Below are 25,556 nucleotides of genomic sequence, written 5' to 3'. Positions count from 1 at the left end.
GACACACATTTAACTATGCACATACATATCCATAAAATAAATAACATGTTCCACATTTTTATCCTCTCAAATATGAATTAAGGAATTGTCTTTGGTGACAGTCTGCTCTTTTGTCTGTGCATTACCAGCAAAAGAATAACAATGTTCAATGGATTTCAGTCGAGAATTAACAAGAGGAATGAAAAATATTTTATGCAGTTCCCTTTCTTCATATGCACAACTAAACCAGGCGTGTCTCCTCGTACTCATGCAGACAGACACAGTTTTCATACAGTTATAAATAATCACTGAGTGTATCAGCACACTAAAAAGTTAGTGGGGAACAAACACAGAAAAAGCCTTTCTGGGTTTGTTTATTTATCACTGTTTCCTATCGCAAGTCACCGGGTTTGACATTGCTGAAAGAAACCTTGTCTAACAACAGCAGGAAAAACAAAAGAAGCCTTGGATTATTTGCTTCCATAAACTAAAAGCAAACCAAAAGAGGGCTCAATGACTCTAGAAACACGCACCAGACTTTCCTGGGGGAGAAGCAGCAAGCTAAGCATATCCCTTTGGCTCTCCCATTCTGTTAATTCTTCACCAGTGCGTGTACCCACAGAAGACTTCAGCTGAATTCCAGTTCAATCTCTCCCTTGACTATCCTGGAGACACTCCATTTAAACATGTTCTCATTTCCTTCGTGTCACGTTATGTGTTTCTTCCCTGGAAGTGCAGTGTGTTTTCCTGAGAGGGTGATACGGGTAACATTTAATATCTAATTGTAAAATAACAGTAGCATTTATCAACCCTGAGTTCCACTGGCACTACTAATTCTCACAACATATACTCACGTAACTGGGGCCACAATCTCTGGGACTCCAAAAACCATTTTCACCTTGAGCAGCAGGAAAGGAGGAAAGGTAAGAGAAACCCATTTGCACGGAGACCAGTGACTAAACCAAATCTCTGTCCTGGTTCTGACAGCTGCCTTTAGAACTTACTCTCCCCAAAACACAGTGCTTGTGCAGTCACAAGGAGGCAAGGAAAGCAAACGATCCCCAAAACATACCTGAACTTCCCTGTCAACGGCAGCTCGTTTTTCATTTGCAGTGTTGCACTGAGCATTCATTAATTCAAGAGCAGAACAGTGGATGAACCGCCAAGTCTAAGAGGAAGTCTTTAGTTTCAATTTCCTTTGTGTAATCACTGATAAAAATATCCTCGGAGCAGACACTTACTAGACACTGACAGATCTGCATTGAGCTACAAGGATGAAATATGTAAACTAAATTATGTACTAATACATATCACAAATGCAAGTATAACCCTAAAAATCACAAGTTCTGTCTAAAATGAATAGAATTTCTTTTTACAAAAAGATCACAATCTTAGCTAGTAGAATACACCACTTTCACCTGAAGTACCACTGCATTTTCTAGACTTCTTGAATCAAGTGGCTGCCTTACCACGTGCACTCTAACAAATATTATTTCAGCAAGTGTGACTGGAAGAGTCCTCCCGTCACACTCCTGGGTTAAACAGCTTACTGGAGCCCTGGCACCCAAGGAAAAGACTTAAGAAAGCCTTCCTATGGTTGAACGTATATTTGCTTCAAATATTAATACCATGCTCCAGAATAGTGTGACATGTAAGAAAACTGAAAACATTCTGGCTCTGTGGAAACACTATGCCTGCATTTTACACTTTTTAATTTTATTTTGCTTTTTGTTTTAATTATCAAAGCACATAGAAGTTCAAGTATTGAAGGTTCTAAGCATAAATTCATTAAAATCGTAAGTTCATTTATCTAAGGAGAGAAAAATGAGAAACCTGAAAAACAACTGCAAAATATTTTCAGTAATCAAAATGAAGTAACTGACATTAAGTAGGGAAGGGAAATTTGTATTCTGTTTTAATATGCAATTTTAATATAACAGCTACTTAGGGTGGCATTTTAGAGCTCACATAAATATTTTAACATTCTAAATTGCATCTTTACTGAACTGTACTTAATGGCATTCATTATTATCATTTTCACTGAAACAGAAACCTGGTAAACACACATTTAATCTCAGTACCTTAATGCAGTAACAGAGCTGTACCTGTGCCTGCACTCTGTGTCCGTCTGCACTGTGCCCAGGACTGTTTGCAATGGAACTGACTCCCTAAGCTATAAATGCCCCCAAGACACAGCACTGGCTGCAGGACTGAACTGGTTCCGGAAGGAGGTGGCACAACCTGAACCGTCACCTCCAGCTCCATTTCTCGGTGACACGGAGGCAGACTCCCACAAAGAGCTGGGGAGTTATATTAAGATATCGTGTGATGTGCTGCCAGGGTCTTTAACAGGCTTCCAGAGTACAAAGGTCATAGATTGCTTATTTATAGATCAGGAGGATACTGCACAAACCATGTGGTTTTAGGAGCTTGTGCTTCTAACCTAAATGATTCTGTGAAACAATGCAATGTACATCACATTTTGAGAAATGGCATTCATTGAAAGGTGTCCTCTTTAACTGCTATATGGTCTTGATTCAACAAGAAAATCAAGAGACATGCCTAAATCTTGCTCAGCTGGGGCAGAGCTTACCTTGCTGTATGGTTTTAAAGAAATTTAGAGGAGACTTCCTTCTCTTTTAGACAGACTGAGCAGGGTCACAAAGAGAATTCCTCTTATTATGTGTTTGTGGAGCATTTAGCACAGCCGTATCTTTTGTCTTGACACATAAAATTACTTTCTCTTCTACATTTGACAGTTGGACTTGATGATCCTAGAGGCCTTTTCCAATCTAAAGAATTCCATGATTTGTATAGCAGCTGTATGAGGTGTTGGAAGTATAACCCCATAGAATCCATCCTTCTCAGCCACAACATGCCTCACTTTACCACAAAGGGCTTGGTTCAGATCTGATTCTCACCCCAGTCCTGCCAGTCTCTTGGTCACATCACTCCTGCCTTGCCTCTGCTCTCCTGGGACCAGGTAGTGGAGTGCTAATGTTTGCCAGACAGCTGTTGTGTGGCTTAATTACCTCCACAAAGGGAAACAGAATCCCTGCAAATTCTCCTCCAAGGGTGTGAAATGCACACGTGTCTGCCAGTACCATCAGCAAATCAAGCAAATCAATCGCTATTCTGTGTACATACACATACAGGCTGTTCCCTAACAAATAAACACTTTTCCCCCTTTTCAGTTAAAGAAGGGACTAAAGTAGCCCCCAGTCCTGTAGTAAACCGTCCCTCCCTTCCCACTCTTCAGGTACTAACAGGCTAGAAAACGAAAGCATACTGTGCCTCCCTCTCCAGACACTATTTTTATTCGAACACTTCTGATTTTCAAACCTGACAGAGCCTTTAATAAGACATAATAGGCAAGCTGAATGTCAGTCCCAAGAGTCAGAAAAACACTCTATTTTAACCTGTCTGAAATGCAGCAAACAGCTTCAACAACGAAAATGAGCAGACAGAATTACTCCAGTATTCTGTGCTAAGACACTTCTACTGTATCAGTCCAAACCCTGGGTATACACTCGACACTGCTCCTTTACCGTCTGCCTACTGAGAGAACTCATGAAAACCCAGAAACTTGGGTTGTTTGGCACTGGGTTAAATGCAAGCATCCAGGTTTGTCTCCCGCACTGACACAGATTTTCCAAACAGCTTCTCTGTGTTCCAGCGCAGCGACACCACTGGGTCAGACTGACAAGCGAGCACAGCATCAACCAGTTCCTGCCCCCGTTCTCAGCCTCAGGGCCAGTACAGCTGAGCAGGTCTCAGAGTCCAGCCTTCTGTCCTGCAGTTTAAATAGGACTTCACAATTTCTGACATGGTGACCCTGATCTTTCAGTGCCCCATTATGTCATATTAGAAAAAAAAGGTGTATTTGTCTTCTCCCAAGCTTTATCTTTCCATAAGGAATTTAGGATATACGTGGATCAAATATTGTACTATACAGAGCTTGTCTTGAATTTCAACCTGGAACTCTACTATAAGACTCATTTAGGAATACCACTGTTATGTAATGCAATGTTATACATCATATTTACTATAATATCTTGTCAAAAATAAGATTTGTCATTTAAGACAGCTCAGTTTCAGGGGACTAAAATGTGCAAAGTCTGTTTGCATTAAGAAACCTTCTCAAAATGAAATCTAGTAAGGAAAAACTCCCACAAGCAGCAAGACTCTACAGTGATTTAGTTAAAATCAGTCTCTCAACATCATGATATTACATGTTTGTTTGGCTGGTCATTTGGTTTTACAGGAGTAATCTTATCAGTCTACAAAACTTGGTGAGTAAATAGTTATTTTAATACTTTTCTCTTTCCATTGTTTTCCATTTGAAGCTCTGAGTGTGTTTTTATTTCATAGAAGATGCCTCAAAAGGGCAACCATGTCTGAGGAAAGAGCAGCTCAGGCCACTGCAAGTTACTAATTTCCAGCTCCGTGCTGTTCCCGTTCTACAGGACAGAGAAATCTGCTTGCTCCTTCCATCGCAGGACCTGCAGGTCCTGGGACAGGCAGAGGTCACCTGGGATCTCTAGAACACGATTCCTGTCCTACTGTTATGCCCCAAAGAGTTTAAGAACAGCCTCACCTTAAGCACACAGCCATGTCCCAACTCCTTAGCCACAGGTGTGTTCATAGAATACTAGTTTTACCAGGAAAGAAAAGGCACCATCAAAGTCTTGGAAGGGTGGAAAATTTGACAATTTAACTCTTAAAGTCTTTCCAGTCTCCTTTGTCTACTTAAGTTGCACTTAAATATTTATTAGCCCACCCTAAGGAGATCAATATGGTGTCTCAACATTTAACAGACTGACTATTTATGGACTTTCTATCTTCTTTAAATGTCAGGGTTTTTCATGCACATACTCTCTCTTCCCACTTTTGTCTACGATTCATCCCTCTTATCACTAGAAAGCTGAAAAATACGGGAACACATTGATCTCAATAAGCTCCCAATCCAAATCGGTGCTCTACCCAAAATGAACAGCATCCAACACACAACGGTGAAGTCAAAAGTGGATGGTGTTTATCAAGCAAATAAAAACCTCCACTGTAAGTGTTCCAGCAGCATTACGCTTTAGAAACAGAGTAACACCCAGACTCGGTACCCCAGCACACAGTGAGTCTGAAACGCACAGTGCAGTTAAATACATGCTTAAATGCTTCAGGAACTGGAACCCATCAGGAGTTTGTCTGCTGTTACCAAATATGCCCACACTTATAACTGGTATGGCTGCTAAGACTCAATTTCTCCTGAAGCACAGACCTTTCAGGTTGGTAGTTATTTCATTTACACGGCGGCAGCCTGGTCCTGAATTACTTAACCGTGCTCTATCTACCACGCTAATCTAACGTCAAAAAGTGAATTATATTTCAAAACTACAACCTCAGTAATCCTGTTCCAGCTTAGCTGTCAGATTCCATAAAGCACCCTTCCATCTCCAGGCAGCACGAGGCCGTTTCCAAGCACACAGAAGGGCAGTGTTCCCTCAGGAACTCCTCTGAGGGCTGAGGGGGGGCCTGCCCGGCCCGGCACAGAGACCCCTCAGCTCCCGGCTGGGTGTGCCTGGGACACTGAGAGCCCCCCGAGCCCACCCCAGGCACACCCTGCCCGGCTCTCACACACCTCCCCAGGCAGGTGGGAATGCACAGGGCCGAGGGCAGGGCCAGCGGAGCCACCGCAGGGCCCACCCGCTGCGGGACTCACACGCCACCCTCACGGTGCCGGGTCCCAGCCCTGCCCACAGGATCTGCCACTCCTCACCCGCTGCTGCTGAGTGAGGGCAGTCAGAGCTAAACAAAAGGTAAAATATTACACACTGAGGCTTGACCAAATCAAAACTGCTCTATTGATTACCTCCAGTTCTACCAATCGGCTACCAAGTTTAATGACTTTTAACTCAATCCGACCACTCGCACAGATGACCCCCTAAGTCAAGTCACAGAGCAAAAGTGATCAAACCTGTGAGAAACACTCCCATGCTTCTTCTGAATTCCTATCCATTCCTGTCAGGATCAGATATAAGAAGAAACTCCACCAGAAAAGTTTTCCTCACGAGGCTGCCAATTGATTCTGCAGACTCAGCCAACCAACAGACTCCTGTGCATTTCTGCAAGCAGATCCTCCTAATCCCTTTGCACAGGATACGAGAACAAAATTAGAGAAGGGGCAGGGGCTGCAACTACAGTAACACAAACTTCCCAGATCCGTACATGCTTTGTGAGTAACCAAGGGCTTATTTTCATAATTTAGGTAGAAATCTTAAGATATTGAATCTTGAGATGGATTATAATTTTGCCAACTGAAATTTCACCAAAACAGACTTGGCAATCAATTCCACCATTTATAATCCATAAGCGATGCCTTGGTAGCACAGAGGATGCAGTTACTTGGAAACATGCTTTCAGCTTTAGGGATGAAAGCCAGATTTTAACATTTTCAGAAAACTTCTGCATTGTTTAGATTGAAGGTGAAAATTCTGCCTCCTGTCTTTATTTTAAGCAATGCAGCAACTTCTTTAAACTGCTGGAAACTGCCTTGCATTTCCAAAATTGAAAGCATGCCGGTGTGATTTTAGCTAGGTGGGATTACCATCACAGAGCAAAGTGTCCACGTACCATCAGAGGTTCGGCCTAACTGTTGTTTCTTTGTGTTTTGAAGTGCAAGAGGAGAAAAATCAGGCCCCTCTGAGGTTTGGGATTTAACCCATCTTTATATCATACTAATACTGATTTTCCTGTGGCTTAAAACAACCCTCCTACTATCCACAAGAGGTTACTGGGATGTGTCCTTTGAGCCCCCTCCTTTCCCCCAGCACAGCTCTGAGTGATGATCTCATTCTCCACTCGTATATCTTCTCATTCCATCTGTGGGCCAATAACTCATAAATCTGTCCCTTCTTTCATGGCTTGTCTCATTTCATCTCATCCTGTCTCATGTCTCTTCTTGGGTGTTTTGTTGTCAGTTATGAGTCACTATAACTCAGAGTTAATTCACATTTGAAACCCTCTTCCCTCTCCACATTACTGTTCAATATATGCAACTTAGGTCCCATGAATGTCCTGTCTCCTGAAAAAAAATAAAAAAAAAAGAAAAAAAAAAACAATTCGTATTTTTGAACATTATCAAGGAAAGCAAACTTACAGAATACAAGTTCAGGAGCTTCCAAAATGAAGGCTGCCAATAATTTTTTTTATTCCTTTTCAGTATCTTCATTGCACTCAGATTTTACAGCTGACACTCAAATCACCACCACTGTTCATTTTGCATCAGGAACTGCTCATGCCTGTGCTGTGTAATAGGTGCAAAGCTGTAGTTTTGAAACAAAGGCATCCAGACATCACCATCAACTTAACCAGACATCCCAGTCACCACTCAGGGCAGAATGGATGTTCAAATCAAGGAACAGGCACTCCTGCACTTTCCGGAGCCATTGCCTTGGTTACCAGACCCAGCAAACATCACATTCTCTATTAGGTTTTGGATACTAATTCTTCCTATGCTCAATGCAGAGTGTTTTGGAATGAGAAGGACCATGGTTCTGAGAGTTTTGCAAATTTTTCCCATTAGGAAAAAATCCTTTTAAAACGCCATCATCTTCTAGAAATACCAACTGTGATAATATACTGATTTCAAGTTTTTCAAGTCCCAAAGTTAAACAAAATTTGTGAAATGGAAGTACTCCTTCTATGAAAACCAAGCCAAATTAAAATCTGCACCTCAAATACAGCAACACTTGTAAGCAGCTTTGTTATATTACAATTATAATTTATTTAGAAAACAGTGTATCAAGGTAGTGTTAGAAACATGAAAGGTTTGCAACAAGCATTAAGTGCAATTTTTTCCCTAAGAAGGAAAAAAACTTTCCTTTCTAAAATAGCTTGTTACTCACAGTTACTCAAACCACATATAGTCTGAAATTTCTAAGAGGAAAATTTGACTTCTAGAGTTTTCTTATTTTGAGGACCGATCCCAACCTGAAACTCAAAGTAAAGTCTATCTTCCCCATAACGATGAGTTTTGAGAATATTAAGGTCAGTAACTCGTATTTAAAATATGGGATGTTTGTTTGACCACCACCTTTGGGTACAGAATTAGTCCATAATTTCAGGTTATAGAATGTTCTCGGGCACTATTCTTCCTATCTACTGTCAATAAAATTCACGCAAGGCCCATTTCTCCTCTCCTTGAGTGTAACTCTTCTGAAGGAACTACGTAACCAAGTAGAAAACCACTTCTTAATCTAGAGTGTACTTATTTTCAAAAGGCTTGAAAGTGTAAATGCTTTAGATACAATTAATCTTCTTACAGGAAAACAGTATCACTCATCAAAGTTGAATAGAAACCCTTCCTAAACCTACATGAGGAGATTCCGACAGCAGTTTCCTGTTCTTCCAAAGAATACTGTAGCTCCAAAGTGAGACTAAGGATGTTCTGAAGGCCAACGATCTGACTCAAGATTCAAAAACACTTAGAAGGAAAACAAGAATTTTCACCACTGGACTTTACTTTTTGGGATGCCACTGTGAGCAACTACTTGCACTGGAGGTCCAATGTTGGCAAAAAAAAAAAAAAGCCGGTGAAGACAAGACACTGAAAGGAAAAGTACTAACAGTGCTACACCATCATTCGCTGGTCCCACGTGTTACATCTGCATTATGTGCAGCAAAACCTGGTGCTCTGGGATTTAATACAAATTTTGCATGACTTATCTGAGGTTCACTCAGATGAAGCAAACTGCATGAAGTCACAGGAGCACTTTGGTAGCAGAATCTGAAAGAGTACATCAACACTGTCTGTGAGTGCACTGCCAAAACCACGGGAATGCACACATAATAAAATAGCAACTTGAATAAATATCTGGAAGCTGATACACTGTGTAAGCTCAGGAATTAAAATAATATTCAGAGTGACTTTGCTGTTTACTCATATTTGCTTTTCAGCCAGTCACATATTATGGTGTAACATTTAAGGAGAGTGATTTTTCACATGTCAGTGACATAACCATGAAATATAAACCCTTAGGAAGTACCTTTTGTGGGTTTGTTTAAAATACTTAATTCATGAACTACAGTTTGCAATGTTAATTGCAACAGCTTAATCATCACAATGAGCTAACATTGCAATGACTGTCTCAGTAAAAGCTTTTCTCTGCCCTGGTACTGACTGAGGGACTCTGCAAGCACAACTCTCACCTTTATGCCCCTCAGCAGCCCATTTGCCTCCCCAGCTGATCAGCTGTGAAGGGACCAAGCTGTGTACAGCCAACACTTACATCATCATACAGACATGTATGGAATTCCCTGTTGCTGCTAAGTTGTCACTTTGCACATCCACAGCACGTCTGTCACCACCCGCTCACGAGGGGTGTGGAAAGGGAATCACACAAGTGTTCTCCTTCCTCCAGAGACACAGAACAGAGGCTCAGCAGGCCTTGCTACGTTTTCCTCTATGTACCCCTAAAACAAAAATCTATTTCCCTATAATCTGGAGTGTTCCTGCTGTCCAACTAGAAAGACTCATTTTGGCACTGGGAAGAACTGTAAACACCTGGTCTTCTCTCAGCTGTATGCAGGACACACACACAACTTAAAGCTCTCTAAAATCCTTGAGGCCTGGTCAGTGGTACGTGGGATGTCCTGGTATCCCTGGGAACCAAAATGCCCGCACTGTGAGCCTAACCCAGGACCCAGTGCTTGAGGGCACCGGGAGTTCTGTAGTGCCTTAGCCCGTCAGCAGAGGAGAGACTGTTCCCTTTGCTCCAGCGTGTGCCAGAGAAGAAACCTCTCTGCCCCCCACTGCCCAGGTGGCCATCGGTGCTCTGGGGAGTAGTACAGGGGAGGGAACCTTCAGCAGCATCCATGTGTGTTGAACCTGGAGCTACAACTGCCACGGTACCTTTTCAAACCTGGCTCCCTCTTTAAGTTGCAGGGGGCATTCTCACTAAACAACTTTCATCCTTCCCCTGACTTTTCATTTTTTTACAGCATTTTCTCATCACTCTGTGTGAGTTAAGAAGAACATTTTCCTTGCAGTGCAGGAACAGCAGGGCACACCACGTGTGCACCAATTGCTGGTGCAGGATATGAAAGTGCAAATACCTGAACACCTTGCAGGTTAGTCTCCAATGGCTCCTCCTTGTGTGTTTTGAGTTCATTTTGCCAGATCACTGCTTCGTCTTTTTAAGGGCAGTCCAAGACAGATGTGCTGTAACAGCAGAAGAAAAAGCTATCTGAGTGTGAATTTTGCCAGAAAACGCAGAATAAACATAGCAAAAGCCAAAACATCATAAAATAAACATTTAAGTACCGTTACCCCCTACAGTCTGTTTTATTGATAAATGTGACATACCATGCAGAGCAGATGAACGAGCAACAGCAAACAAACCATGTCATTTCATAGGAAAGGATGGGAAATATTTGCACTGTTCCTTTAAGCAGTGGTTTTGAACTTTCTGAACTGAATCACCCCCAAGACTACTGGTAGTGCTCGGAGCTTTCCTTCTTCACCAAGCCCTCTCCTCCTCCCCTTCTTCAGCTGAACCAGAAGAGCACATCAGCTCCAGTCCATCTCCTTTAGGATACACACCCCTCACAGGCTGGGGCCGACTCACCCAGAGCGTGCACCTTATAGGAGAGCTACACTCCAAACCTGGGGAAAACTTTCCCTCTCTTGGTTACTCAGGAACTGGGAACAAACCATTTGAAGTTGACCAAAGCCAAAGCACCTGCCACATGAATGTATATGCTTGCTTTGAGTAGAGCGATGCTGTGCCAGTGCATGCAAGCAGAGAATTTGGGGAAATGTGTGTGAAATATCTTTAAATTCATCAGAATAAACACCAGAGAATCATTTTCTCTCCAGGTCAGTAAGAAAATGTGTGTTCTACCTTTGTGAAAGAGTCAGTTCACTGACATTAATGTGGAGGTAAATCAACATAAGTGCACAAATATTCCAACTTCACCAAGATCTGGAGAGAACAGAAACGTTACAGGACGTCTGAAGTGTTCTTCAGTTCTTCGTCAGTACTGATCCTTCACACCTCCAACAAGGAAATCCAGTGCCAGTAGCAGGAGACCAACATGCTCATCCCCAGTTTCAAATGCTTCTGGTTGGTAACTTTTGCCTTTTTGCTAACATTAGGCTCTACACATTCATTTCAAAGAAGTTATAAAATGCACCTACTGTGCATGTAAAGTACTTTTCATAAAGGTATTCTTTAATTAAGTAGTGCTGAGCTTGGGTCTCTTATGAATATTGATGCAAGCTTTCCATTTTCAAAACTTAGGGAAATACGATTTTAGAAGATGCAATCTTCCATAACAGCAATTTCTGAAGATTTTGGGTCCCTCTGAAGATTGCTGAAGCTGATCACCCAAAATCACTAATTATTTCCCGATCTTAAGGTAAGGTATATTGTGAAAAGTGATGGAGTGGCCACTATTTGGAAGATATAGGACAATTTACACATCAGTAACATCCCATGGAGTTCAAAACCATGTTCTTTGCTGGTAGCCAAATTCTTCCAGTAGCAGCAAGAATATAATCTCCCTAAAGTAAACTGTAAGGCTAGAGTAGAAAATGATAGATAAAATAAACTGTGCACTGAGTAACTGCAGGGAGTCTAAAGCTGAGGATCTAATAATTAGTCTTATCTCTATCAAGGTGCACCAGGAATAAGCTGAGGAGTGCAAGAATGCCTGAGAAGGCCCCAGGGCTCTTCACAGCTACAGAGAAGCCTCATTGCTCTGGAGAATTTTAAGGCTGATCTCACGTGGAGAGAACATGAGACATTCCTTTTTCCTGCCACGCCATTGATATGGGTGTCTGCAAGGTACATTTCTCCACACATTTCCCCTCACAAAAGCCCCAGTGATGCCACAGGTTCACTGCTAGGTTCCTTTTTTCAGGGCTGCACAGGGAGCAGCAGGTGCACAGAGAACAGGGACAGCCAAACTCCTGCTGCCTTGTGGCAGGGAAACCCAAGGGAAAACTCAATTTAAAGAGAGACATGTTTTCCTTGGAGTTCTTCCATTTCAACCTCTGCTTTGCACAAGACTTACTTAGGATGCTCTAGTTCACTGACTTTGAGATTTCCTGGTGATTATTACACATTCAAACAGAAGCTGGACACTTCACCCTTCAAACTGAAGGGAACACCCCAGACAAGGCGGTCCCTCCTTCCCTGTGCTCTAACACACACTCCAACAGAACAGCAGCAGGTCTGAGTGCAGTCACACACTTCTTTCTCTGCACCACGTGTGAGAGCCTGAGCAACAGCTTTACAGGACACTTCCTCCAAAACCAAAGCAGTTTCTCTCTGAATTGTGCAAATGATATGGCATGGAATTCATTCATTTTACATTTGCTTGGTACAATGAACTCACAGCTTTCTTCTGCTCTGACAGAAATTGCATCACAGGTCTTTCGCAAATTCCCACTGAAAGCAAGTGGAATCTTGTCACTGGCTTCAAGGAGAGCTGGAACGGCTTCTGTGTTATTTTAAAGTGTGGCAAACAGTATTCTTTTCCTTGGGCAGCATAAAATACTGCACTTGGCATATAAAAAATTGTTTGACTCAGAAAAAGGACCCCAAACTTCTCTTTTTAATGCTGCAGCCGTTTCAATGCCTGCAGCCTTCCAGGGAGTTGCACTACTTTAACAGAGCAGTAGTGAAAGAGAAACTGGAAAAACCCTGTAACTGAAATATGAGCAAATGAGCAAATCTGCATCCCACAGATCTGCAGCAGGCACACCTCTACTCAGGGTTACAAAGTGTGAGCACTTGGCAGTTTCATAGAGTTAAAACATGTTGCCCATAGTTGGGTCAAGTGAGTGGTTGCGCCACATGATTTTTTTTTTTCAAGTTTTCTAATGCTCTCACAAGGTCCAAAACCTTCCTTTTGCAGCTTCTGATAGACAAAATAGAAACAGCAAAAGGAAGTAAATGGGAAGTCTGGGTTACCTTACAGCCTCCTTTCTCAAGCAGAAGACAAATTTATGGTCCTTACTTCATGATTAAGTTTTATTACCTGGGATATGGTTGAGGCTTTCAAGGCTGACTTAATTCAACCTGACATCAACTGACAAAGCAAATTCCAACCTTGATTTACATAGCCTGCAAAAAAGTATTACTGGCAGGCTGAAGCACACAGACAGAACCAAATACCTTTATGTGCATCATGATCTGCACAAACACCCCCTTTGCAGCCTGTGAGCCCACCTGGCAATTGTGAATACCCAACAGGGGCACGGCACCACTGCTATTTGTACCGGACTGGGGATGAGATCCACAAGGAACACTGTTTAAATAGAAATTCTGCCCCATACAGTGACTGTGCTACTCCATAGATCTGTTCTCTGCCAAGTGCAACTGGTCCAAGTCTGCCATCCTGTGTCCCATCTGCCTTCCCAGAGACCCTGTAGCAGCAACCTCACGCAGGTAAATCCCCGAGGAGCTTGTTCCAGGAAGGGCCTCCAACGCTGCATGTGGAGAGGGCAGATGGGACTTGCAGCAAGCCACAGCTTGATCATCCTGAGAAAATGCCACTCCTTAGCCAGCCCCTTTCCTTCAACACACGGAAAAGGGGCTCCAGCCCCTCAAGCAGAGGAACAGCTCAGCCTCACGTGGGACTTCCAGTGGCTGAAACAAAAAAGGTATTTAAAGGCCATGAAAAAACCCAAAGCTATATGACTGACTTCCAAGAGTGACTGGCACAGCCTTGGTTTGGCTTTTTCACATCATCCTCACTGTATTCAGCACTAACAATGTTTAGAATCTAACTGAAGGGTTAAAGTGAGGAGAAGTTTCTTACACTAACCCAGTCTAGTTCAATGAGACTGTCCATATCAAATCCATGCTGCTATTTTCATTTCCACAGTGGAACTGCACTACCAAGCATACTGATTTGAGCTGGTCACAAAGAAAATGTTCTAGCAAAAATGATCCAGAAATAATTTTAGCAATGTAAAATGCCTATGCTGCTCTGGCATGTTCCATCAAGAAACAGTTCACAAGATTCTGCCTTGAAGGTTACACTTATTACTCACATGTACAGAAACCAGCACTTAGGATGAACCATCTGTATTTTTAATACAGGGGATTGAGGCATGGAAAAAGAATAATGTCCATCCTCTCCTATGAAACAGTGCAAAAGACTATCCAAAATAAATAAATGATTTGTGAACTATTATACATTGGGTTTTTATTTTCAGTCAAATGTTTCTCTCCTAATCCTTTTAGGACTAGAATATCATTAGTCTAATTGAAGGTTATGTGCCTTTATTTCCTCCTTCCCCCTCAGAGTAAGGCCACACCAATCAGCGTGTGCTCATCCTGCCAATCAGTCTGGGAGAGGCTGGATGCACCGAGCTCCAGCAATCACCTACACTGCTCAGGAGAATTAGCACAACACAGGTCTAATTAGAAACTAAACACTGTGTTATCTGCAATGATTTGGAGATGGAGTAAGCTGATGCATGTTTTAGGAACCTCTTTTGCTGCACAGTAGTTCATGATAACACCCACCTCACAGCTCATTAGCAAATCAAAATATTATACTGTATAAATAATACTTTGTTCTTTTCCATTTTACAGAAGCCCCAGGTCTCAGAAGCCTCCATTACCAAGCACACATGACTTAGTTATATTGGAACACTGTAGGAAATGGAAAGCAGCCCTGGCTGTCCAAAACCAGCAAAAGGGAAGCCAGTATATTGTATACTTCGGTCTGCTCTCTATAGAAGTAGCCCCAACCAGCCTCAAGACATTTTACACTGAAATACGTTTTGGCAGAACACAAAGAAACTCCCTCCCGCGTGACGCTGAACATGGACTGTCAGTCCTCCTGCACGGGACTGATCCCTCCCTCTCACCCTAAATCCACAACTGCAACCTTCAGCCAGAGCCCCACACGAGAGCAGGGGGACCTTGGCAAGGAACTGAAGGGGGAGCTGTAAATGTTTAACAGCACGAGGAGGATGTGAAGGGCTGGGCAGCTCTTCCACTGCACGGCTTCTCGAGGGGGAACGGGGGAGCACAGACAGACCCGTTCTCACTTCCAGCTGAGATAAACATTTCCAAGCCACTCGTTTCAAGCAGGAAGGCACAGCCTCGGGACACGACTCACCCTTCGCTGAGCCCCAGCCCCGCTGCTCTGCCTCAGCCCTCCAGGAGGGGTGCACACTGTGCCACTGCTGTTATTACAGCTGCTGGACGCACAGGCAAGGGGGAAGGTGCGATTTTATGGCTGTGTGGAAAAACCTTTCAAATGCTGGCGGGAGGATGTCTGATGATGCCAGACTGGTGCAGCAAAACATCATATGGAGATAAAGCACCGGAGAAACTGTCCACGTGCCAGCGAATGAGGATTCAGGCAAACAATTTTAAACCATACATGCATACTTGGTGTCATTACACTACTATTACAGATGCCTACCCTGCTTTTCTTCTTTTAAAAGGGTGCAGTTCTGATGCTTTACCACTAGCTTTCTAGCTGGAAGCTAGTAAAGACACAAACAAAAGACACTGGAAGACTGATCTACAGAGGAAACTCGCGGATTTTGAAAAGCCAAGATCTAGTTGTAGCTTGAAAGGTGACACACACTTCTTGTTTGTATCACATTCCCTGAGTTTTCCATACAGATGTACACGTGCAGACAATTTTTTACTGTGGAAAACTATCAGATATCACTTTGTATTACTTGGCAGGTATATATTTATAGCAATTTCTCATAAAAATTGAATTAGGTCAAAGGTTGAAAGGTGACAAGTCTGGACTTTCGTATCCCAACCTGAGACACTTTATGGGTGGATCCCCTGCACAGAGCTGAACACTTTGAAACCTTTGGAAGGGGTATCAGCAAGGCCTCAAGTTTAGTTCTCTGACACTCTCAGTGCCAGAATTACTAGTAATTTTAAAACCTTGGTTCACAATCTTTAAAAAAAAATAAATCATAATATCCATACAGTTCATGATAGAATCTGATCATTCTGCAGAAAATACACATATATTAAGGGCAAAATTCTTCCCCGTTGTGTAACTGGCTTCCCATAATTAAAAGCCTTAAGTGGACCCTCCCTCTGACTTAAGTTGTCATTGCTTTCCATCAGGAGAAGACTGAGGAGCCCCTCAAGAGATTTAGTTCAGGCTTAGAAAACAATCAGTTCCAACATAACTTGCAGAGAACCAAAGCTCTGGAACGTGCAATTCTGAAAGCTTAAGAACGTTTTTTAAGGAAGTACCAAACACAACCATGATTTGAAAATAAAAACCAACCGTACTAAACTAGAAAGGGTCTTTTGCATTGTTTAATAACCTGGAAAAATACTAATGCTGTATTATATTTTTTAAAACTGCAAATACTCTCTACTGAAAAGCAAGTGAACTGTTTCTGATGAGACAGATCTGCTGTGCCCTGTGAGGTTCTGTGATTTTCACACAGGTCACTCACATAAACGTGATTTTTACTAGAAAGTTTTTTTCCATTCTGGAGTACTTTTACTGCCATTTGGTTTTCGTCAATAATAACGTGCAAAACATGTATTTCCCGTGACTCTAGGAACTGTTTTGGACACTGAGACTGGGATTGCAATCCATATCCATAACACACTGCACTGGAACCTCAGAGCCGGAAACACACATTAACTTGAAAACCAGAACTAGTGCTACTCTCCCATCAGATCAAAACCAAATAATCAGGAACATGCTTTAGAGCACCAGGTTGGCACCTCACTGAAAGCTAGGGTGCAGATTTTAACTTCAAACAAAACTCAGTTTTACATAATTCTAAGCAGGCACAGGAATTACCTGGAAGCTTCTGCTGATTTTCAGTTGACTTCCAACTGAGCACATGCAAGAAGTGAAACGACCAGGCTGGCAACATCCTACCTACGAACTGTTGAACAGAGTAGATTTTTTTCACATGGTTCTACTAAGGGAAAAAAATGAAGACAAGAATCCAAATTTAAAGCAACATTCAACTGCTGTGAGCCTATTCGTAACCATTAGGACAGCAAACATATCAGCATTAATTTATGATTAAAAATTTAGGAAAAAGTAAGGTGAAAAGAAAGAAAGAAAAAGATTTGGGGAAACACATAAGCCACAAAGTTTGACTTACTCTAATCAAAGAATGGTGCTGGCTGGCATTGCCAAGCTCTGCAGTGGCAGAGGCATGTTTGATTTTGCTGCAAATTTTTGATTTTACTTTTGTTTCATGAAATGTACTGTCCTTCGTTAAAAGGTTTGGGGTTTTTTTGTAAGAGATTCATTTTTTATTTACACGCAGATGAAAATGATTTAACTTGAGATGGATTAGTCTCGTGAACAGAGTCCAGAGACATTTAAAAAAGGGGGTCTCTTTTGTGCAGGAAACTAGTAAAGTCCATTTGCAGTTCAACAAACCACTAGGATCTTGGTGCAAGGTGTATAAAGCTGGATGTTTTTTCAGTTTTAAGTTGGATTTCAGGTTATAAACATTATGAGCTGTTTTCTTCTGAGAATTAATTGCTGTAGATCTAGACCAGTCTGGTCAGGTAAAAACAGCACAGGGTAAGACTGAGAAATGAGAATTCCAGTTAAGCCTCAAAACTCATTAATAAAGTTACAGTCTTAAAAAAAAATAAATGTCATACCTAGATAATGTATATATGTATGGTTTAGACTGTTCTGTATTTCTGGTAATAACTGTGGTTATTGCAGAGAGAACAGTAATTTGTCCAAAGCAAACCATAAATAATTAAGGCCAGGATTTTGACATCGGATCTGCGTGGGTGGATTTTTGCACCCCCGCGGATTCAGCGGCAGGATCAAAGCTTAGGAAAGCCAGAAATACCCTCTGAGTGTGAGCACTGCTGAGGTCCAGCACCTGGCACTCCCAGGCTCTGCTTTCACTGCCACCCTGCCAGCCCTGGGCCTGGGAGAGCAGCACATTCCTGTCCCACCCCGCCCACAGCAGCCAATTCCTACCCCATCCCTCTCTCCCAGTCCTGGTAAAGAGACAAGGACACACAGAGCTGGCACTCCGAGTTTCACTTCCTCACATAATTCTAATAAAATAAGTTTAGGTTAAACTCCTCCTCCCAAGCCATATATCGAGCTTATATTATAAGCTGGTTTTTTTTTACTTCCTAAAAACCAGTGTTTATTTTTATTTCAGCTGTTCTGAAAGTCATCAGAGAAAAACTACACCCCTTGCTAGTGGTGCTGGTATGGGGCAGGGGCAGAGGAAGTTGTGGACAGCTGATGATGACAACTGGCCAAGAGTTGCCCAGCAACCAACCTCCCACTTGTGGGCAGAATCCCAGAGAACTGCCAGGTTCCCCCTCGTGAACAGATCCCCAAAGGCCAGGCAAGGAAGGAGCACAGCTCCCTGTCAGTGCCCTGGCACCCTCCCGAGAGCCTGCCATGGGCACCTTGCAGTGACAGCAGCACATCTGCCAGCTCTGAACGCTGGGCAGCACAATTCACTGCTCTCTACACATCTCAGAGTTGATGACTTGCCTTTTTTCTTCTAGAAATCTGGGGGGAAACCCCTGGTGATCTCTTGGACAAGTCCTGGGCACCTTGCTTTTCCTCCTGCACGCTGTCTGTAAGGGAGGTCTGTGTGCAGTGGGATTTCTGTGGGTGATGAGCAGCTCCTTTCAGCTCAAACAGACCTGTCAAACACCCTCACTGCCCTTGATACCAGTGAACTCACTGCAGTAACATTGGGAAATCTTGACTTCCACCATCACTGAAACACAGCTCCCATTCATATGGAATAAAAGGGAGAACACTGTGGCCAACATTATGTACAGAATTGGCCTAGATGATGTCCCTCAGCTGCCTTCATTTGTGGGAGAAATTCAAAGCTGATCAACAATTCAGCTGATTTCCACGGCAACAGGATTTCAACTCATGAATCAAAATTGCATGAGGGTCAAAAATGCCAAAGAGATTATAAAAATATTTTTCCACATTGGGATTCTCAAAGTAAGAGGCAAATAGTTAAACAGAATAGAAATAATGAATTCAGAAAAGACTGATTTTTCATCATCTTTTTGTTGCATAGTGTGTGTCTACCTCGTGTCTGTGCACTTACATGTTTTGAATATTTCATTAAATGCCCTAAATATCAACACATTTTCATGGTTTTAATATCTCCAGCAACTTTTAAGCAGAAAGTGCCTCTATGTGGAGAAGACACATCAGTGTTTAGTTCAACATCTCACCATTGGCCACGCACGATCTGGACTTAAACTCTGCTTAAATTTCATGTAGGGGAACAGCTAAATGCATTTTTACTGTGTTTCCCAGTGGAAACATTATCAATAGCATTCTCTGCTTCAGAATTATCACTTCTCCTGAATACCCACAAGAAGTGTGTGATTATTCCCCCGGAACACACTGGGAGTATGTGGTTTCTCTAAGCAAACAAGGTTCACTGTTGTACTTTTGCCTTTGCAGTAACTGAGGCTCTTGCAATAAATACCTGCAGTAACATTTAACATTGGCACTGCCAAAGCTATGTAAGAATCAGATTATTTTGTAATTCTCAGTATTTCACTGACAGAGGTTTTACAGTCCTCTTTCAGTTTACACAATTTCTCATAATCTAACAAAACAAACCCAAAAGTGCAAATATCCAGTTCAGCTCCAAGGATACAAAACAGCATGTGGTGTTCTGCATTAGACCATAACTGATGAATTTGTTAATATCTTACTGTCTAGAAGAGCTTTTTCAGACAGCATAACTTGGAGAAATTTTAAATTCTCTATAAATACTGTACAGTGTTATGAACATGATACACCTCAGATTTTAAAGATATGAAAACGAGAAAAAGTTTGTCAACTTTGTTTTTCAGCTCTTAAAATAATGAACAGATTAATTTTCAAACTCAAGAATGTAAAAAAAAAAAAATAAAATTCAATAGCTTTACCTGAAATTACCAGGAGTCCTTCCATTCCGTCTTATGACAACTTTATCCACCACACAAGTGGTGGTTTGTTAATTTGGTTTTTTCTTCCAAATATCTTTATTATTTGGTCAGCTCTTTAAGATAGTTGAATTTTTATCCATTAACTTTTCAGTTTTGTGCCCAATTTTCTTTTTGAATAAAGCACATGCACTGTGGATATACAATGAAACCTAGAAGAATACTTCAGAACTGTGTATTTGTCCTATTGGGTTTTATTTATTCTTTCTATATAATCCTGGGTTTAAGAAACCTTCAAAGCACTCCCAAAATAAAACAGCAATGTTATATGTAACTTGGTAAGCCAAGGAATCAGGGTTTCCTAAAGATAGCTTCTAATGAAACTCAGGGGTTTTTTTACAGCACCTTTACTGATGCAATTACATTTAATCACTTTTAACAGTCAAGACTTTTAGCAGCTAGATGAAGTATACTGGATTAGCTTAATAGCCATATCTTTCTCACACTTTTTAAAACCTGTTTTTCTTTCCATTGAAGCAGAGAGCTAGGGGATTGGAAACTTCCAGTGACTCTTTTGTAGACTAAAGTGGTTTAACTGTGTCTGCTCATATAAGAAGACAACTCTAATTCTCACGGGTCAAGAAAGAGAACAAACAAAATCTACATTCCCTCTCTACATTGGCCAGAAGCACGTATTCTCAGAAAGGAAACAGGACAGAAAACATTAGCTGCTGTACCAAAATATACAGGCATAAAATAAAATCATTCTGGAAATTTGAGACCCAAATCTCTTCAAAGTTTTATGAAAAAGAGAGCCCACGCATTTAGAGCTAAACTGGATGAATCCATCACTTGACTCAATACACCAAGGAAAATGTGGCACATAGTATATTAAGTTAATAAAAAACAAACAAATGTACAGCTAATAAGTCTGAAAATTCAAACCTTAAGTTCCTTATTATAAAAGCCACAAGTGACTTTCTAGGCAGGACTACTCAAACCACTACGCTGCATCCCTTGGGACAATCAAGTTTTCCTTCTCATCTTCTTTGCTGCTTTTGTACTGATGCATAAAAGTTCAGTTGTCTGGGGCCCAACCACTTTCAGGCAGCTTTGAGCAGTCACCAGCCTAGTGACGAGACGACCATACGTGATGAAAGGACAAGGCTAACTCGCAGTTTCGGAGTTAGTGTTGGTGTTTCATGTGCCACATGATGAATAACAACATGAGAGGCCCCTATTCTTCTGAAAAATAATTGGTTTTTCTTTAGAGAACGGCGTAGAGAAACAAAAAAAACTGGGGTAACATTCAGGTCATGCTCAGACAGATTAACTTCCTGGTGCCTCTTTCAAACATTATCTTCCTGCTTCTCCTCTCTCGGAAGTGCAGACAGGTCACCCCAGCTTTCCTTTGACAGTTCTGCTTTTCATGCAACATTTGGTGACTGAGCAGAGGTTGCTAACCCAGAGACACCTAAAGGCTGGCAGTTTGATTTCACATTCCTTCAGACATGCTGAGCTCCAGAATAGCCTGCTGCTTCCCGTTCTGCTGAGACAGAGCAGGTTTCCACCTTGCTGCTGCCCCACCACACCCGGCTGGGCGCTTTTCCTTCTGCCTCCTCTCTCCCTGCTGAGGAGGCAGAGCCTGCGAGGCATCAGCCAGACACCACAGTCCTGCTGCTCAAGGAACCCTGGTGGCCCTGTTCCCAGCAGCCCCAAATGGCACTCCCCTTTTGTGCCCTGCTCTCAGATTCATCCCTCCCAAGCCCAGCTCTTCCCTGTCTCCTGTAAGAGCGGCCGCCGTTTTGCTCCTTTCCTTGGACAGTTCAGCTGCTCTTGTTCTTTGATTCATTCCTTTAGGGTTGGATGTCTTTTTTTCAGCAATTCCTCCTATAAACTGGAATCACATGTCCCACAAATGATCCTGTCTCTAATTAGGAGATCTTTTATGTCTCTAACGTACATGTGCACGCCAGAACTTTCTGCAATACAATGCAAGCATCTATGCTCTTCTCTATTTCTTGCTTTTGGGATTTAGAGAAAAGTATTCCTCTGCTGCCTCCTGTACATTCTCCTCAAATATTTTCCCCAGCTCTTTCAGGGTTTGTATATTCATTCCTGGCAATTTTATTTCTCTCTTCTGTTTTATCCTGTGAAAACATAAAGCTGTACCTTCATCCCGTCATTTTTATTCCCTTTGTCAGGCTCATATACAGACACAGCTCTTCCACATGCGCCTCAAATCTTCCTGGCCTGGCAGTTTTGCATTCCGAGGGGTCTGGTTCCTTGTAGGGGGTTACTCTGCCCATTTCTTGGTGCTATTAATCAGATTTTTTCCTGTCTGTGGGTCTCTGGGCCTGCTGGATGCTAACCACATTTCCGTGCACAGTATGTCAGGTAAATAACATGAAGGCTCCATATTTTTGCAGTGAACTTTAATATGGGTATTTAGAGAGCTTTACTACCTGCAATACGTGGATATTTCAATCAGGTACAATGAGAGTAAAATATCCAATGTTTCAAACTATGCTCCTCTTTCCAAGTTCCAGTTGGGTTGCCACAGCCACTGTGATGGGAGGTTGTTCTCTCGAGCTTGGCAGACACCTTCAAATCTCACACACTATTCTCCCTCACCTCCCTCCTACCTCAGCAGCGCCTTTCTCTTCCTAGACTTCCAAGGGCCGTGTTTAGGAAAACTACAACATCCTCTAAGGGCACGTTTCCTAAGAAGAAGTGATGGTGTCAGTCAGTCCCAACTGCAGATAAACACTTGCTCGAAAAATTCTGGAAGCAATGCCTGAACCTTACAAATCACCTGGCAGAATGATTTTTCTCCTCTGAAGCACAGTTCCTCAACTCCATAGCAGACTCAACTCCTCAACTCCAACCTGTCTCTCCATTAATTCATGCCTCTAAGAGCTTCTAAGCTCCATAAGCTGAAGGGAAATGATGTTTTAATCAAGTACATAAGCTGTGAAGAAGCCCGAGGCTGTGCTCTGGGAAGATGCTAAAGCCTGCAGGAGCAGAGCCCTGCAGAGCCCCTGGCCTTCCCAGGCTCAGGAGCTCCACTGAGTGCCCTCCAGGGATGCACTGGCCTGGCACCACGGTGCTCCCTGATGCTGGGGGGCAGGAGGGCACTGAGATCCACAGCACAGGCAGCGCTTCCACGGGGGGCCCACAGAGCCCCAGGGCTGACACAGCCCCCTCAGGACACTTCAAAGCCCTAACAGCTCCTTGAGAGCCTTGAGGAGAGCAAGGCAAAGTCCTGCAAACAAAGAGGCCAGGCTGGAAATGGCTGCACGAGGGCACCACTGGGCCCCAGAGAAACCCTCGAGCCCCAGCAGCACAGGACACCTCTGTCCAGCTGCTCCTCTCCCAGCACGACAGAGGTGCTGGGCTTCCATGTGCCACTGCCTCTCCCAGGGGCTCAGCCAGAGCAAGGTTTGAGAGCACAGAGCTGGGGCTGGTGCGGGCCCTTCTTTTCACAAACGCGACTTTAAGGCTTAATGTAATTGTTGCTAAAAATAAGGTAATAGAAGGGTTCCGGTCCTGCACTATAATGAACTGCAGGCTCAATTGTTTGAAGAAAGAAAATTACATTGATGCAACTGGATCAAAGACAAACAAAAAATCAGTTATTTCCTCTTGAGGGTAAAAATTTTAGGAGGCTCATGCTTTTTCAAGCAGCCCTTACTGCAGTTTAGAGGCAGAGGGATCTTGTAGTCAGATTTAATTTATTAACAAAACAACAAGGAAAAAAAGAGAAGTGGAATATGAAAACTCCAGTGCCTGAAAACACTCAAAGAAAGCCAAATGCAGCAGTTCCTGTGACAAAGTGGAACACACGCCCGAGCTTGCTTTGTTTCAGAAATGAGCTGCTGCACAGGCAAGGGAACGGCATTAGCAACAGCTACAACTGCCTGCCATCCCCAGGCAGGAAACCTCCCGCTAAACTTCAGAGGCACCACCATTTTTCATTCCTTGCCAACTTATACACTTGTCATGACTGCTGGGATGCCAACCATTTCATGACAGAATCCAAACAGCAGGAATTTTTAATCCAGGGAATACTCCGGGCAAGTTATGTCAGTCCCAGCGCCTCATTCCAGAGCTTCAGAATAATATATTGCACAGTTGCTACATTTAAATCTAAAATACATTTAAAAATATTTATTCTTTCATGCTCCTTTTCAGTAACTAATTGTTTATTGTTATTGTTATCAGTTTACTAAATCTGAACTTTGTGGACACACCATTTCCTTGTCCAATGATACTCCAGAGAACTGAAATTCTAAATAAAAAGAAGAGCAGAGGTCAGATAAGTGCTTGAACCCGGTTTTGTAGATGTCTGCCCTGATAATGCCAACCACCTCAGGAGGCCCAGCCTTGCCTGGGATTTGTGAAGCTCTTCCAAAGAGAGCTGAGTGCTCAAATGGCACTGTCCCTTTCCTGGACTCATGGCTCACCAACCCAGTTAAGGCCTGTGTACAAGGGAATCTGCTTTCTGCAGCTCAGGGAAAAACAAAATTCCACACAACCAAAACCTCTTTCTTTACCTCAACACATCCAAATAACTTTGCAGAAGATTAACGGGCACGGGGCCAGCCTTTGCCCTCGGCTGGGTTTGAGAACACCACGCTCCTTGGGCCAGAACTGACACATCAGGAGTAAGCAAACCACACTGGATCCTGTGTTTGCATCTGATTTTAAAATGCCTCATTTCTCACTTTGCAACAGGTAATACAAGGCCAGATTTACTGATTTCTCTTTCTATTTCTGTCTGGAGCAATGCAGCATCAGCTGCCAGAGTCGCTGCACACACCCAGGACATGGGAAGCACGGGAGAACGGTTCTTCCTCCCTCTGAGAGTATCCAGAGCAAGTGTATTTGAAAGAAGGTTTACTGAGTATTAAAATACTTTTAAAGTATGAGTCAAAAAATTCTCACGTGAATACGTGAGAACCAACAGAATGAGAGAACAGTCAGAAGAGTATTCAATGTTTATTAGTGAAGATGCAAAAGTTAGTTTTTTTCCAAAACAAAGTATATTATTACTGAGAAAGTTGTGTATCAACACACCAATAAAAAGAGAAGCTAGTATTTCTGTATACATTGAAGATGTTCTCACTATGAATTTAATGAAATTAACTAGTTGTTGAAATATCATTGGGTGTTACCTGATTTTACTGTTAACTGTGTTTCTTCTTCAAAAAATGAACTTCAGCCTGCAGAGACTGAACGAGACCTTAACAAGACTTCATATATTAGAGTTCTTGGAATAGACCACTTCCTTAAAAATACATGAGGATCAAGTTTTAGAAGATTTTAATTTAGTTTCTGATCTTGAAATTTATTCTGAGGTCAAGTCCTAAAGACATATATGTATTACTAGACTTATGTATGTCAGAGGTAGCAATAATAACTCACTGTTTTCTTAACTGATTTCTCTCTCTCTCTCTCTCTCTCTCAACTTTTTATAAGAAGATTCTTACGGTGAGTTGTTTATGTTTCAAATTCAGTATAAAATACATGGACACCCAAATCTCAGTTTTTCAGCACCACTGGCACACAATGAAAGACATAAAAAAAGACAGAAATGAGCAAAGGGGTAACATTTCCTCAATAGAAGTTATCTTTCTATATAGTTAT

General features: G+C 42.3%; 2 long non-coding RNA genes across 3 annotated transcripts in view; one reads left to right on the top strand and one right to left on the bottom strand.

The window, feature by feature from the left end:
• The window catches only part of LOC116786540, a 155,595-nt gene that overhangs the window by 35,535 nt on the left and 94,504 nt on the right, over nucleotides 1–25,556 (bottom strand). Inside the window, exons 6-8 of the long non-coding RNA XR_004356987.1 lie at nucleotides 25,085–25,197; nucleotides 16,798–16,885; nucleotides 10,090–10,195 (exon numbers count right to left, since the gene is read on the bottom strand). This is a non-coding gene — a long non-coding RNA (uncharacterized LOC116786540). The remainder of the gene's footprint in view (nucleotides 1–10,089; nucleotides 10,196–16,797; nucleotides 16,886–25,084; nucleotides 25,198–25,556) is intronic.
• On the top strand, nucleotides 5,446–10,302 carry LOC116786541. 2 transcript variants are annotated; one of them, XR_004356989.1, is made up of 3 exons: nucleotides 5,446–5,792; nucleotides 8,300–8,543; nucleotides 10,024–10,302. It is a non-coding gene; the product is annotated as an uncharacterized LOC116786541 (long non-coding RNA). The 2 variants fall into 2 exon arrangements; XR_004356988.1 differs by lacking the exon at nucleotides 10,024–10,302 and having other exon boundaries at nucleotides 8,300–8,901.

This window comes from Chiroxiphia lanceolata, chromosome 5 (assembly GCF_009829145.1).
Source record: "Chiroxiphia lanceolata isolate bChiLan1 chromosome 5, bChiLan1.pri, whole genome shotgun sequence".
Taxonomy (NCBI): Eukaryota; Metazoa; Chordata; class Aves; order Passeriformes; family Pipridae; genus Chiroxiphia; species Chiroxiphia lanceolata.
The sequence above is the reverse complement of the archived record's forward strand: the minus strand, read 5'-3'. Positions and strand labels throughout refer to the sequence as shown.